This window comes from Cupressus sempervirens, chromosome 7, assembly GCF_028749045.1.
Source record: "Cupressus sempervirens isolate cs-2001-9-10 chromosome 7, ASM2874904v1, whole genome shotgun sequence".
Lineage (NCBI taxonomy): Eukaryota > Viridiplantae > Streptophyta > Pinopsida > Cupressales > Cupressaceae > Cupressus > Cupressus sempervirens.
In genome coordinates, this window is record NC_143124.1 from 884,197,780 (window position 1) to 884,210,494 (window position 12,715).

Below are 12,715 nucleotides of genomic sequence, written 5' to 3' on the forward strand. Positions count from 1 at the left end.
TATGCTACAAACAAGATATACATGCAACTACCTCTCCCTCTCACTAAAGAAAGTGCAAATTCTCTATACATGCAACTACCTCTCCCTCTCACTATAGAGAGTGCACATTCTCTATACATGAAACTACCTCTCCCTCTCACTATAGATAATGCAAATTCTCTATACCTATTATGGTCCGGAGTCTAAAGAAAGGCGAAGCTTTAAGTTAGCAGTGGAAAACTAGGCTGCTCATGTGGACGGATGATGTAGACCACAAGGCGATGGACTCCGATCCAGTAGACGCAAAATACCCATCGCTCCCCGACGACTCTAAAGCCTCGGCGGAGTCCATGTGTTCGCAAGAAGCTCCAAAGCCCAAAGGGCGACAGGATGCAGAAATCTGCCCGTATCTCGACCCCACACCGGGCGTTGTACCCCTCGAGAAAGAAAACACGCTTCTAGAATCAGCATTCACTAACCCCTCCGGAGTCATGACGGTGGCGTCATACGGAGCCATGTCCACATCAGGGAAACGAGCCTCACCTTCAAGAATCTGACACACGTACCGAATGCAGGGCCTTCCCACCGTCTCCGGGTGCGAGCAGAACAATCCCAATTTCAGCACTCGTTCCATCTCTTCAACATCGTAGCTCTCCTCCAGCTTCCGGTCGGCCGCGTCCAGCAGCCGCCCTTTCGCATGCAACTCCCTCACCCATTCTACCAAAACGACTTGATCCGTGTCCATCGAAGGTTCCACGGGTCGTCTCCCGCACGCAACCTCCAATAACAGAGCGCCGAAGCTGAAGACATCCGAGCTGGGCGTGGCCTTCCCGGTCTGAATGAGCTCCGGCGCAATGTACCCCAGCGTCCCAACGACGTGCGTTGTCTGCGGGTTCTCACTGTGGTCGTACAATTTGGCAAGCCCGAAGTCCCCGAGTCGGCCATTGAGCTCCGAGTCCAACAACACGTTGCTCGACTTAACGTCTCGGTGGACGACCCGTTTCTCCCACTGATCGTGCAAATAGAGCAAACCGGCAGCGACTCCCTTGAGAATGTTGTACCGCTGAGGCCACGGAAGCACCGCTTTGGGGTTGTCGAAGATGAGTTTATCGAGGCTCCCGTTGGGCATGTAGTCGTAGACGATGAAGAGCTGCTTCTGCCGCCTGCACCAGCCTCGCAGCTGCACCAGATTCCGGTGCTGCAGCCGCCCCATACTCGTGATCTCCGCAATGAAACCCTTCATTCCTTCCGTGAACTCCCGCGTAATGCATTTCACGGCCACTTCGAGTCCGCTGGCGGGAAGAAGGCCATGGTAAACCCGGCCGAAGCCACCGTGGCCCAGCAGCTCTTCTTCCCCGAAGCATTTCGTAGCAACGCTGAGATCTCTGTAGCGGAATCTGTGAGGCCAGTATTCCAGCTCCCATTTCTCCACGGCCTCTTCTCGGTATCTTTTTCTTCTTCGTTTAACCCACGCCCAGGCGCCCGCCCCCATCACCGCAGACGCCAAGACGACGCTTGCTGAAATCCCCGTGATAGCTAAAACCGAAACGTGCATAGAACGGGCATCTTCTGGCCAGGAGGCCATGGTTTTCTCCATGCTGGGCAACGTCTCGTCATTGGTGAAGCTCCAAGAGAGAATGTAATGCATCTCCGGGAACTCCCCCGTTGCTGCACAAAACCCAACGTACATCTCTTCTTCAAGAAAGGCGGACAGGTCGACGTTAAGAGAGATGAGCGGCCTTTTCGGCTTGGGAAACCCGGCGTATATAATGGAGACGTTTAACTGCGTTCTGGGATGGTCGTAGTCGATCCAGGCCTGGACGCTCCGGCCGAGGGTGAGATTGAGCGCCTCGAATTCGTCGGCGAAGTTCCAAAACCCGGCACTGTTGACCGTCAGGGACTCCAGACGGTTGAAGTCGACGCCGACATGGTTGTTGTCCGGGTCCTCAAACTTTTCGTTCTCCCACGTGTCGAACTCCACGGCGAAGAAACTATTTTCCCGGGACGGGTTGGCGGGGAGGCCCAAGTACTCCCCCACTGCGGAGCCCGCAAATGACTTCGACGGCGTCATGAGGAAGGCCATCCCATCCCCACTTGGCCCCGCCGGTGGGGTGAAAATGGAGAAAAGGAATGCCGTCTTGAACGAGTGAACCGTGCCGTCTTCTCCCGGCGGTTTCATGCGCACGGGCGCCGAGTACAGCGCCCGACCCATCGAGAACCGTGATGCGTTTGTGAGCAGCAGGACTGTGTCGGATCGCACGGCGGTCGCCTCGCCCTGAAGAATCATGTTGTCCGTTCCATCGAGGACAAAAGTGGTGCGCCCCGCTTTGTCTGCATCGGCTGAAAAGTACAGGAGACCCTGCATAAGAGAGAATGTCACAGCCAGCCTCAGCCTCAGCCTGTTCAAGAGACGCATGAGCCGTTGCTTTCTTGATGATGATAGATTCTGATGTTTGATGTTCAAGATAGATTAATAATGGACAACAATACTATGAACTATGAAAATCACATGTTTACGAAATCAAACAATCTAAGAAATCGAGTTGCGGGACATTAAGATCTATTACATTTGTAAGTTTCAACCTTTCCTCAGAATCAAAGAGATGCAGGAAAGCGGGATCCGAACATTGCCTCCTCCTGCGAATAGCATTCCATCAAATCTCACTTACAAACAAGGATATTATGGATCCCAAGTCGACCGATCCCTCACTGTCGAACATTTCTAGAAGAGTTTCGTGAGAAGCTCGTGCTCTATTTTTTTGGATGAGCAAATTTTAGAATGCCCATGTGGGTGGACGGGAAATCACTTACCTCTTAATATGTCAGAAAATGTGGACGAGTTCTTATCCGACAGGATGGTTTACCGGAAAGACCTCTATGTATGGGTTTCTATTCGAATATCTCTCTTCAAACAGTTATTGCAATCAATCTTCTCGGATCCTCGGTTTTATTTGGCACGGTAGGACGCACAATTATTTCCTTTTCTTTATATTCGTGTTTCTTCATTTAAGTTTGGGGCCAATTGTGGACAGGTTGTTTTTTATCCGCTGTCTAGTGTTTTTGGGCCAATTGTAGTTCCATCATCGTTCATTTTCGTAAACCAATTTCAATCTTTACAATTATCTGTTCTCTTTCCTTGTTAAATAATCTTGGAAAATATAAGTAACTTTTAATCTAGGAATCAAAATCTTTAGTATGTGATGTTTAAGTGCATAATTAAGTATAGAAGTCATCTATGTTAGTTGGACAATTGTAGATTTGAATCTCAAATATTAAGGGTAGTGCATACAATATTATGAATAGAACATTTGAAATACATCAAAACATACAAATAGATTAGGGAAGTGTTTATTTGGAAGGGTTTTAAGAAAGATAGTAATCTTTCATACAAAATATCTTCAAGTGACTAAATGTTTTATAAGAGAATTTTTCAATCATAATGAACTACCTAAGAATATAATTGATGATAGGAATTATAGATTGTTGAGAGTCTTTTGACAAGAAGCATTTTACCTGGTAGCTATGAAACTCACTCCTAGCATCGGCTATCATTTTGAAATAGATGACCAAACAATATATGATAAAGTGAATTGAAAGATACTTGAATAAATATGCTTCAAAATAGTAAATGGTGTGAGTTGTGTAGTAATTGAAAGATAATACTATATTACATCATATCATGTATCCATTGGTATGTCTCATATCAAGATTTGTATAGAAGTTTGCCATCAATAAATGGATGAAATTTCCAAAGCTAATAACCACTAAAGTCTCTTAAATAGCACCTATAAAATGCAAAAAATAGAAAAACATATACATAGATAAACATTATATATGAAAGTATTTAAAGTTAGGAATGTTATATTTAAGATTACAATCTTATGAGCTTTTCTATCAAAATAAATAGAACTATAAAATTTAATCATAAGTTCTATGGATCTTAAACAATCTTAAGGAGAATAGGTGAATTAACTTATGAGCTATAATTTCAAAAAATAGCTATATCTATTAATTTTCACCTCATATTTGAAAAGGGCCCTTGAACAATATAATTAATGCCAATGATAGATCTACTATCCATGAATGGTGAGGAAAAGTTGATTTTGGTGCTTGAATAAATAACATACATGTAAGCTCAGACACCTAGAAATGTCCTCGAACATCTTAATTTTATCTATCTTTTAAATATTATTCCTATTAAATTATCTAACACACTAAGCCTTTTCTATCATAACATTAAATAAATTTATTTCTATTTAATAACCCATTTAACATCTCCCTTTATCCTATTAATGAAATACATATGATTATTTATTTTATGAATTCAATAATCATTTTCTTTTCATCCTCACTAATCACCTTTAATCACAGAGTTCGCTCTATAAATTTTGACCTTGTGACAAATGGCAATTGACTTTTCATTTGAAATTTATTACTAAATTCAATATTTTTTACCTACTACCCTACCTCAACCTCTAAATTTCATCCACTCTCATTTTCTCACCTTAACCTTACTTATTATTCAATCCTATTCACTCCCCAAGCACCTCTTAATCTGAGCCCTTCACTTTCCCAAGAGTTATAGAAAATTTGACTATCTCCTCAATTGAAAATCTACCCATGATTTTTCTAACTTATACTTTCTTGAACTTAAGCTTTTGGAAAAAAAAGTACCCTTTCATAATATACAATCTTTGAGAGCCCACAACCGTCATTGTATCACTATCATCTTCCATATTATAGTGTTGCATCAATTAACCTTTTGTATTCTCTCATAGCCTCTTGCAAGTTTTCTAATAAAACTAAGAGAATCGACCAAACACACATACACGCACAACTTCATCTCTCCCACCCCTAACCACCTCTCTCTCTATAGATATCAAACTCTTAACTACACTATCTCTCTAACTCTTAAACCCCATCTATCTAAACCCTAAACCACTCTCCAACCCCATAATCCCTAAACTTCTCTCTCTAACTTACATAACTTCATCTCTCTAAACCCTAAACCACTCTCTAACTCCTAAACCCCATCTCTCTAAACCCTAAACTACTCTCTAACTCCTAAACGATGTCTCTCTAAACCCTAAACCACTCTCTAACTCCTAAACCCCATATCTCTAAACCTTAAACCGCTCTCTAACTCCTAAATTCCATCTCTCTAAACCCTAAACCACTCTCTAACTCCTAAATCTTATATTTCTAAACCCTAAACCGCTCTCTAACCCCATAATCCCTAAACCTCTCTCTCTCTCTCTAACTTACATAACTTCATCTCTCTAAACCCTAAACTGCTCTCTAACTCTTAAACATCATCTCTAAACCCTAAACTGCTCTCTAACTCCTAAACCCCATCTCTCTAAACCCTAAACCACTCTCTAACCCCTTAACCCCTAAACCTCTCTCTCACACACACACACAACTTCATCTCTCCCAACCCTAGCCTCCTCTCTCTCTAGATATCAAACTCTTAACCATCTATCTCTCTCTAACTCTTAAACCCCATCTCTGTAAACCCTAAACCACTCTCTAACCCCATAATCCCTAAACCTCTCTCTCTCTAACTTACATAACTAGGTAAGTGCAAGAAGTTCGATCTCACTTTTGGGCAAAAAGTGGAATTTTTTTCCTAATTTTTTGTCAATTGATATCAAAATTCGATGCATTTAGAGATTGAATATAGAAAAACTTCAAAAATAAAAATTGTAGTGTTCGGAATCTAATTTTTGAATATGTAATTTGTTTGTGTACCCATATGATAGATTGTTTTTTAGTATGGATCTTTAAAAACCATTTTTTCAAAATGTTTGTTTCAAGACCATACAACACTCGTGTATGAACATCATAATTTGACACAAATAAATAATTTTTATAAATTCTTTTAAACGAAGTTACCTAACACAAAAAAGATTGATGAGAATATTTTTCCTTAATTTTTTATAGAATAATTTTTTTATTATTTAATTTTTAATTGGCTATAAAGGTAAATTTTAAAACCTCTCATGTACAAATTGTAAGGAAACTCAGGTGCGAAAACAGCTTCCTACACTAATCTCTTAAGAGAAGTAAGGTGCAAATCCTATTAAAATCTTTTGCACTTATAGATTCAATATCATGTAAACAACAATATTTCAGCCAAGCAAGCATAAAGAAAATAGACAGAGAAAGAAACACATAACACAATGATTTTCCGGTTGGGAAAAACCTTTCGGTAAAACAACCCCACCCCTCCAGAACCTGCACAATGTATTATCTTCAACAAAAGGTTACAATACACTTGTAGTGCAAGCTCAACAATGACAACAGAAGACTCCAATAGCAACTCACAGTACCAAGAATACACTCTCATGCATCACTTCTCTTTGTAACCCTAAAAATGCTTATAACATGGGCTTCACTTTAGGGCTACTCCCAAAGATTAATTGTATTAGGGTTTTACCATTCTCCAAGAAAATATAAACCCTAAAAAAAAATTTAGTAGAGTGTACAGTACTCAAATATCTTAGTTGCCACATGTCTTCACCTATCATTGAATCTTCCTAACATAGCTCTTACGTGTCATAGGAATCCGTCATAACTGTTTTAGTCATGATCTCCTTACACAATTCAAGATGTCAACACATCAACATTATTTGCAAGAAATACATTTTACAAAACAAATAATAAGAATAGGAATTATACAAGGTTGAGACACCTTATTCCTAACACAAACACCATAATTTGATCAAAATTTCACTTTTTTCAAAAAAAAAAAAAAATTAACTTCAAAAGAATTGAATATAGATTGAATATATAAATTAATTTAAGAAAAATCATAAAATAAAAAAGTTATTAAAGTTTTAGTGAACATTGCTATTTTACATTTAGGTACCACCTTTGATTAAAAAATAATACAAAAATAGTAAATAAAATCATAACACTATAAAATTTATATTTTTGAAATCAACATAGTGAGAGCTCTAATGAGTTTTTGTTTCGTAAAAAAATTTGATCAACAAGATCCTCTAAAATTTATGGCAAGGCATGAATTTTTCAGTTCAATGCCTTAGCCAAATCTTGAGAGGCCAAGGCATAGGCTTGGTCTCACCAAGCCTATGCTAAACCAAAATCTGAGGCAGGAAAAAAAAATCCTACCTGATGTTGTAAGAAACAAGCACTCGTTATTTGAAATTCAAAAAACGAGAACCCATTTTGAAAAATTAAAATCGGCATTTAAAATCCCCCCCCAAAAAAAATTGATTTTTAAAAAAAATGGATACCCTTTTTAAAAATGGGTACTCGATATTTTAAAAATGGGTACCCATTTTTTACTTTTAAAAAATGGGTACCCATTTCTAAAAAATTCAAATTTTTAATTTTGTCAAAAACAGGTACCTATTTTTTGAAAATAAAAAATTGGTACCCAATTTTTTTAAAAAGGGTGCCCTATTTTTAAAATTTAGGGTCGGGTAACCAAGCCGAAAATGAGTGCCTGTTTTATAAAATTGGATACCCATTTCTAAGTTCTCTCATTCCACGGATTTGACTTTTGCAAAATTGCTACCCAACTTTGTGCATTCACCCTACTTCATCTCTCTAAACCCCAAACTACTCTCTAATTGTACCTACTATTGAAAGCAAAACGTAATGTAGTTAACATTTCTTTATATGTTGTACACTAGGTTTTTTTAGCAAGATTCATTTAGTGTGTTTTGATTTAATTAGTTTTTATAATAATTTGTGTGTATATGTATATATATGCATGTGTAGATCTATACTATCAACTATCTTTTGTTTTTTGTTTATATATTTTATCATTATGGCATATGGGGGAGAGGCCAGTGTACATGGTCCTCTCCATAGTGGTTCATCGCATAGATCCACTACTAGTACCCAGGATAGGTAGACATTATTCACTGAGACTATTCAGCGCTTACAAAGTGCACTTGATGCTATCGATAAGAGCTTGCAGGCTTCACCTACCCTATAATATAGGGATAACATGACTTTGCTTAGAGATGAGTTGATTAGTATGATGCACACTATCGAGCATTTTAACCCTTATGATAGTGTCATTTTAGACACATTTTATAGTGCTCTATCCCATAGTGTCAATGGTGGTTTGAGGTGGAGGGAGATAGATGAGATGGTGTCAATGGAGAGTGTGAAGAGCATCTTCCCATATTATCGACCTTTCAAAATTGTCAGAGGGTATCATCATACAAGGTGTATTGGTCCATTGGTGGCACCTTTCATTTATCCTCATTGGTTGGATACACATCAAATGTGACCTCAAAAGGATGAGTTCCCCTTATATTTCTATAAATAATTGTTTGCATAATTTCATCTACATCAAGATGTTGATTACATTGATATCCCAGGGCATGTTGGGTAGGGTCGAGGTAGGTTCTCAGATAAATCCAAATATCTAGATGCTCCTCTACCCGTTAATAAATGAGCATTGATTGGTTCAAACCTTTTGGTGATGCCAAAACTTTTGGAGTTAGCTGCAGCTAGAGATAGAGTGACAAATGGTACACATAGAGATGTGTATGAGAGGATTTCCACTATTGCTACCCAGGTGCATGAGATTTTCTTGATCAAGTGCACAAATACATGACACACTCACAATCTACATCTGCAGGTGGTCACACTATTCCATCATCTTTAGCTAATGATATGTATCATGAGGTTGGCATCCCATCTCTAGTAGACATCTCTGTGGATTCTTTAGTAGATAGTTTGAGGGCTATCAGTACATGTTTTTCTACTAGTCTACTTTCAACCTATCAAGTTATTCAATTGTTGACTAGACAACCACTTAGTGTGGTGCCATCATATGTGAGTGGTATTGTTGGCTCCTAAATTAACAACTTTTTAATAACCCAATGATAGGAACAAATACATCTAGGGGCAGCTAATTCCATCTACAACCTACTCGTTCAGACATTGGGGCCAACTATAAGGCTATACTCCTTCTTCTTCTTCAGGTTCTACAAAACCTAGGCGAGTGGACCTTAGATTCTTAATATGATACCAGTGTCAAAAGAATACAATTGAATCTAAACAAAGCAGATAAAACCTTATTTCTTCTATATTTATGTAATAATAAGGTATGCAGTAGAAAATTACAAGTCCTATAAAATCCACAAGCTAAGTGAGGGCATCATTTCATCTCTTAAACATAAGGGAAATGGATGATTATAAATTTGATTTCAACAAATCTCAAATATGCAACAGTAAGAAACATGTTGATCCTATAGCTGATTAGTGCCTTATCTATTGGGTAGTTACATAAATCACACATACATCTATGATACCAGTGACATATTCCATACATCAAGATATCAGATCTATCCTATCACTTTTTGAATCAAGCATCAGTGTTCATAAAGACCTAATTCTCATGAAATATCCTTCTCAAATAACCACTAACCCTGTCATATACATCAAACATTTACTTGGCTATTTGTTCCAATAACAAAACATACAAGACATACAACTTTAAGGGGCTATAAAAGGGTTTAAGTTCTTTGTCCCTTAACCACAAAATATTGCAAACTACAAAGATAGGATCTATGAGAATTAGAATGAAAATAAGAAGTTTTTTGTTCATTGTATTAATTTCTTTGAAACTATACATTCAAGATGCATGTAAGCAACTCATAGAACCACTAAATGGACCTAAACAATCTATATTAGCTTCATTACTATTTTTCATACAAGAGAGAATGTTGAAGAATGATAGAATCACAATGGTATCATAGACAAAGTGGAACCTTGTCCAAGAATCTGGAACCAATCATTACAATGAGAGAGAAAGAGAAAGATATAGGAAACAAAGAAGAAACTAGATCTAATCTAGAAGTGACACATGTCCACATGAATATATATCCCCTATTGTTGCAAAGCATCTCTCTTCTCTTTATAACCAAAATCTGAAAGGAATCTCATCATTATGTCTTAACAAACTCAAAATATCTTCTCTAACTAATGAGAAACCCTATCCTCACAAAAACATCATGTATGCATTTGAAATGTTGATAAATCATTCACTAAATTTATTTGGAGGTGAAAATATCATCACCAAATGCATGCCTAACAACCTTGGTGCACATCCAGTTCATCATTTCACCAAAAACCAACTCTAAATTGTTGTACCTGAATATGGTTAAAAAATGAGCATCTATTACAAAACCCTGAATAGCTCAAACATATAACTTCCTATGAAAAAAAACTTAGAAACTGGAAATTTCATTCTAAGACCTTTCCAACAGTATATGATGGTCATATATTTTCTTATTGGAGATGTCCAGAATGTCTACTTGAAGTTTAGGTTCCTCACTAGTTCACAGGTCTGCATTTCTTTGCAAATGTTTTATGCAAAAGTTTAACTTTCACTAAGGTCAAAACTTTATTATATAATCACCTTTGATTTAAAATACCTTGCATGTGAAATGGAAAATAATCTTTTAAAATTTGTTTTTATGACCTTTTATTTTCCCTCCAATTCAGCATCTGGGTCAAACTTGGGTTGACCAATCTAACACATGGCAACTTGTGATTGATCTGACCCTTGCTTTGTCACTGCCAGCTGGGCACCATGTGGCACCCTCTAATTGGTCCACTGATCTTTGAACTATCACCTAACACATGCCACATGGCAGTCTCCTATTTGATCTCCATGCACAATCATCCTGCCACATCATCCACCTATTGGGCACCTTCTCACGTCATTGCCATGTGGGGTCCTCTATTTGGCTAGAACTACTCTGTCATCACCACATGATCCACTACCACATGGCAGCATGTCGCATTCTTAACAATCGAGCAACTTCAATTTCTACGGAAGCAATGTCCATTGGATCTAACACATGACAACATCCTATAAATTGCTCCTAGAATCCGCCTCATCACCATCGACCATCATGTGGTAGCATGTCACTTCCCCACATTATTCAATGACCTTGCATCTTTGAAATGGGCAGAAGTGATGACCATCAGATCCGATACATGTTGGAATCTAAAGTCTCTGAATCTTGGGCCCGCCACATCACATCTCCTTGAAATCTATAAGGAAACTTACAACAAAGAACATAACTATTTCCAAATAACCCATAATAGATATGAAATAAATATGCAATTGAAAACCACATGCAAAAGAATAAACAACATACCCACAAAATGTGACACAAGATATACCCTGGGAAACCCTCGTTGAGGGAAAAATCTAGCCTCCAAAAGCATCCAATACAACCATGGAAGCCTTCAAAGCCATAGCTACAACTAAGAAATTCATGTGAATAAGCATGAATCCATACATCCCATGTCTTTCTTCTAACCTTCACAAATGCTCCCTCAACTAATCTATCAAGCCTTGTCCTACTTGACTCTTTCCCTTTTTCCCTTCTTTCTTCTCACACCAACAACTACCCTTGTGGTTGCTTATATAGTAGCAAGTCCCACAAAATTGTTGGATACAATTGTTCAATTGTGTGTTGTCTTTGATGTTACATAAATGTCATATTAGTTATCAGACAGAGTCTACCGAGCTTAGTTGGTTAGCAAAGAAAATTCCAGAGTTTACTGAGCATTCCTGAAAATACTTTGTGGAAATAGTTTCTATCGAGCTCACTCGGGCGTCGAAGGATTTTGTGGCAAAAGTCAGTTTCTACTGAGCTCACAAGGTTAGTGAAGGAAAGTCAGTGTTTACCGAGTTCACTCGATCTTCAAAGGATTTTGCAAAGTGCAGTATTTATCGAGCTTCAGTTGGTTAACACTAGAAATCATTTATGGAGCAATGTTTACTAAGCAGGGTTAGCCAATGAAGGATTTCATTGTTTTGGAAAATAAAGTTTAATTGTTTCATGTAATAATTGTAACTGACTGATGTAATGATCATTGATAATTGTAACTTATAAATGAGTTGACTTGACAATTTGTAAGGTATAAATAAAAGGTCAAGTTGTGAATTCTAAAGGATGGATGAATGAATGAGCAAGCATGCAAGTGAGTTGATTGTGTGAAGAGGAAAGTGTGAGAAAATTTTGAAGGATCAGATATCCTTGAGGAACAGCAAAGTTTTATTTGATCAAAGAGGATCTAGTGAAGCAAAACAGAGATCTGTATCAACAAAGTTCAGTTGCATCTCATTTAGGTCACTTCATTGTTACTTTCTCACAATTGTAGTAGTGATTTCTAAATCTCTTAATAGAGTTGGTTTAGCAACCATTTTGTAAATCCTCTAACAAGGTGACAGTTCTATTTGAATTGTTCTAAAGTCCTCTAGCAAGGCCACTCTTAGCAGGGTGATTAAATCCTCTAACAAGTCACACATAATAGTGTGTTTTGTAACTTTTAACAGGGTTGGCTCCTAACAAGGCTCACTTTAGAAGAGTGAAAATCAGTAGCTAGTTACTTGGTGGTTTTTCCCATATTGGGTTTCCATGTTAAATCTAGTGTCTCTTGTGTTCATGTTATTTCTTTTATGCATGCATGTTAAATCTCTGTGAATGCTTAAAGATCAGTAATAAGTTAACATACATCTACCAAGTTATAGTATTTTTTGTGTCGCTACCGAGTGACAATAGTAACTAGTTTTTAAGATATCTAAGGGATCTGTGGATTTTTTTTTGTGGTAACCAATTCACCCTCTCCCCCCCCCCCCCCCAGTTACTCCATCTATATTTCCAACAAAAACCACCAAGTGGTATTATATAAACCATGTGCGACCTAACCCCTTAACCGCACTTTTAAT

General features: G+C 38.0%; 1 pseudogene; it reads right to left on the reverse strand.

Annotated features, from left to right (window-relative positions):
* Nucleotides 1-205: 205 nt before the first annotated feature.
* LOC149550313 (L-type lectin-domain containing receptor kinase IV.2 pseudogene) lies at nucleotides 206-2,395 on the reverse strand (annotated as a pseudogene).
* Nucleotides 2,396-12,715: the final 10,320 nt, after the last annotated feature.